Source organism: Momordica charantia (assembly GCF_013281855.1).
Source record: "Momordica charantia cultivar OHB3-1 chromosome 8 unlocalized genomic scaffold, Mcharantia_2.0 BLBB01000008.1, whole genome shotgun sequence".
Classification (NCBI taxonomy): domain Eukaryota; kingdom Viridiplantae; phylum Streptophyta; class Magnoliopsida; order Cucurbitales; family Cucurbitaceae; genus Momordica; species Momordica charantia.
The window spans coordinates 27,167,905-27,172,365 of NW_028275166.1; the positions used below are offsets into that span (position 1 = coordinate 27,167,905).

At 29.1% G+C, this 4,461-nt stretch overlaps 1 pseudogene; it reads left to right on the forward strand.

Moving 5' to 3' along the window:
- Positions 1 to 898: 898 nt before the first annotated feature.
- Positions 899 to 1,840, forward strand: LOC111013296 (small polypeptide DEVIL 6 pseudogene; annotated as a pseudogene).
- The last annotated feature ends 2,621 nt before the right edge of the window (positions 1,841 to 4,461 follow it).

A 4,461-nucleotide genomic window follows, 5' to 3' on the forward strand; every position in this document is an offset into this window, starting at 1 on the left:
CAAATTCATTTAACCTCGTACATAAATATGTTGTCCATGTGAACCGCTGCTTAACTAATCAAGACATTATTTTACCTTTTCTAAAAGTTAGAGTTTTGAATACCTCATTCTTTTCCAAACTAAAAAAAAAAAACATAAATAGGTTTTATTGCAAACATAAGTTCCATATCGACCTAGAATAGAAAAAATATTCCTGATATATATAAAAATAAAATAAAATATTGGTTAAATATAATATCTTAAAACTTAAAAAAAATGTCCAACGCATCTCAAAACTTTTAAAATGGGTTTATGAATTAAACAAAAAAGGTCTTCTTTGGTCCCAAAAATTTCAATTTTGTATATCTAATTTGAAATTTTAATTTTACGTCTAATAGAACATTTAATGTCAAAAGGTGTCCATTTGGTGTCTAAATTTTTAATTTTATTTAGAAATTTTTTAAATTTCAATGATCTATTATTACACAATTAATTAAATTTTATGTCTAACATATACATCTATAACTTTTCTAGAAAATTAAAATTTCATAAACACATTAGACACGATTTGAAATTCAAAGATCTAAACTTGTAATTTAACCTAAACCTTCCGTTAGTATACAGTATCATCTCGGATAAAACTGAAGGCAAATTCAAGGAAACTTAAATCTAAAGTTTTTAATACAGAGACTTTGTATAAGAGGGGACAATTATCTCCATTGGAAATATGAGGTTTTTTTGGGTGAAACTAAAAGCAAAACGGTGAAAATTATGGCCAAAGCTGACAATATCATACAATTGTAAAGATACTTTGAACATATTGAGTACCGGTTGTCCTTAACAATCTTAACGAATCAACCACACGAACGCTTCCATTAAACCATTAAAAAGGGAACAAACGTTAAAGAATTGGAACAAAAAAGAGCCCCTTTTTTGTGATATTCGAAAACCGAAAGCAATCAGCAAACTTTTTCTTAGACATTATTCAGTTTTAATTTCCCAATCCTAAAAAACTGCACCAAAACGAAAGAACAAGGAAGCATCTTCAGCTCCTAAAAACAATGGCTTCACACAGATCCCCAAACCATTCTTCTTCTTCTTCTTCTCTTCTTCTTCCCAAAATTTATTATCCAATGGCCGACCAAATTTCTTGGTGGTTGAATCCCCTCATAAATGCTCTTTCAAAAACCCAATAGAGAGACCAAAAAAAAAAAAAAACAAAAAAGAGAAACAGGATTAATTCTCATTCTCTATATAAATAGAGGTCCCTCCTCTTGCCCTTTTTCCAACTGTGGGGCTGACTTCAAAAGCTTGGAACATAATTGAAGGAGGACAAAAGGGTATATTGGAAAAAGAAAGAAAGAAAGATGAGCAGAAGGAGGAGCAGTGGAGGAGTTGCAGAGGGAGAGGGGAAGAAGAAGAAAGTTTCATGGAGATCATCAAGATCATCCCTTGGGGGTTATATTAGGGAGCAAAAAGGAAAGCTTTACATTATCCGAAGCTGTATTGTAATGCTTCTCTGTTGGCACGATTGAGTCCTCGACGTACCCCCGATCGATCTGCTGAATTCTCTGTTATGATAACGGACCTCTTGTCTCTACAAAAGGAGATATTTTTCCCTCTTCTCTAGTTAATGTGAGACGTCGTTTGTATTCTTGACATGCTCAGAGAGATCGGTGATCGACAGTGACGGTAACTTTGTGTTTCTTGTAGCTTCATTAATTAGTTTAGTTTCTTTTTCTTTGTTTTGCCATCTTCAAATGTAAATAGTAGACAGAAAAATGGCTCGTTGTTCTAGCTTCTAGTTTAAGTTGAATGTGGGTTTTGAATATTAAATTTTAGTTTTAGTTTTAGCATTGAATTTATTTCTTCCATTTGTTCTTAATATTATTATTATTTTTCTTCTTGGTATTACAATTCAAGATTTGAAAATTTCAATCACATTTTGCTGAAACTCGTTACCACATTTGAAGAGTTTTGACGTTTTCAATGATTTCTATACAATTTAATCAGAAGTTTAATTTAACTTTTCGATGATTAAATTTTGAATGTGGGACCAATTTGATAAGATCAAAATTTATAATCAAAAGAAACACACCATGAAATTTTTGATACATATTTCTCTCAGTGGGAGCTTCAAATTTGTTTTTCTAATTTATCATTCTATATATGGAAAAATTTTAATTTTTTCTCAATATCATATCAAACTAAATATAAAAACTGATGACTACAACGTTCCAGCTATATCAAATAAATTTTCCACTTTTGTTAATCTAGAAGCTGGCTTGCCATTTAAGGATGCAAACGAGTAAAAATATGAAAAATACTTAGATTCTTACTATATATCCTGACCAGAAATAAGAGAAGTTAAAAAATATAGATTTTTTTTAAAAAATAATTAATTATGAAACAGATGATCAGTGTAAAAATAGATGTTTACCACCTAAGTATTTTCCTGAAAATATACCCACAGTAGCTTGTTAGAAGCATTAATTTGCTTAAGGATATCATATGTTAGTACCTTATCTTTGAAATGGTAAAAAATAATCTTCACCAAAGTAAAAACACTTTTCATAATATTAAAGTTAAAACAAGTGATTTTGAAACTACGTAAAAAAACAGTTAATTAATTACTTTTCTTTTTAAAAAAAATTTAAAGAACGGAGTGTTTCACTTATAATTGTCTTCTCAAAACATCATCCCAAATTAACAAATTAACTCTTTTCTTTTTAGTACAACAACATATGTGGAATGAAGACTTGAACCTATAGCTTTTTGATATAGAATTTATGCTTTAACCGATTGGACAACGTTTAGATTGGTCAAATTTATTACTTAATACATTAATCAAAACAAGCATGTATAATTGAAGGTGTGACAGTTCATTTATTTGCAAATTAGAGTATATATTCCAAAGAAGTTGTATGGTGGGGGTGTGGGGCATATATTCCCACAAGTGAATTGTCAAATCAAAGCTTTAAAATATCCAATGGAACCTTTTGCTAAAGTCATTGCTTTCATATTAGGGATAATAATATTTCATTGCACATTTTCCTTATCCCACTTCAAATATTGATACCAACTCAATTTTTAAAACCAATACTACTCATTTCACACTTCTTAATCTAGCTAATACATATATAAATAGTGGAACTCATTAAGATGTTAATAAATTTGGGACTAATCTTGTTCTATTGATTGGGCACATGACTGAATAACTCGTGGGAGAGGAAAATGTAGAGAAAGAAAGAGAAGCAAGAACGATTTTTTTGCTTGTTATAAATTTAACCAGAAGTATATTGTTCTTATAAATTCAAAATTTGAATCACTGCTTTTATATTTTTAGTGTTAGTTTCTATAAAAACATTTCTAATCTAACCTATCTTATAAAAACATTTCTAATCTAACCTATCTTATTGGGTAGAAACTTATAATAACTATATTAATTAATTAATTTCATCACGTATTTAACTTCGAGATTTAAATGGATAAATACCAATCTAATTAGCGTAGCTAATAGGTTAGCTTATATATCAAGTTCGGAGATTTGAATCCCCACTACAAATATATCATTAAACGAAAAAGAAGTTTAAAATTTTAAATGGATAAATTAAAGCCCATTTGAAAAGTCCTCAACTTAAAAAGACCATTTTCTCAATTTCCCAACCCAACTGTCGTTTCCATCCCCAAATTTTGTTTGTTTGTTTTTTTTAATTATATGTTTAATAAACCTTTTTGTTCCAACATTTAATTCAAATTATTAAATATTTTTATGAAATTAAAAATAAAAATAAATAATACTTCATTAAATTACGATTTTCTATGTTTATATATTTGTTAAAGATGAATAAACCACCGTTCAATCCAAAAGTTTAAGTTGATGAGTTGAGTAAATTTAATTTATTTATATGTATTATCAATAATATTGAATTTAAAACAACAAACAATAAAATAGAAAAAATGAAAAAAGAATCGAAGAATCCCTAAACCCACTTCAATTTCTTAAAACAAGCAATGATGATGAGAATTGAAATTTTAATGCTATTTTATTCAAAAATTATTTAAAAGCAATTAAAAGAATGACATTTGTCGGAATTTGAGGAGAGTCAAAGTCGAAGTGAGGCTAGTGAACCTACTGAAAGCAAAAACCTATAAAAGGAAGCGTGAATATTTTAACGCTCAAGTTAGTAAGTAATCGAGTTGGTAGTTTATAGTTTGAAATTCCAAATTCACACCTACCTCTTATCGGTGCAAGCACTAGATTTTGATAGTTGATGTCCAACCGTTAGTCCTACACGTAATCATATTCTAAGATCATATCTTACAACATCACATAGTTGCAGTCAAGACGATTAAAGAGTCTTTCAATTGACCTCAACTAAGTATGACTAAACTTACTCTCCCAATCTGTACGTTTTCAGCTTGGACACGTATTGAGTTGATTGCTAACTTAGTGAAGCCAGCCTAATTGCATATTCTATG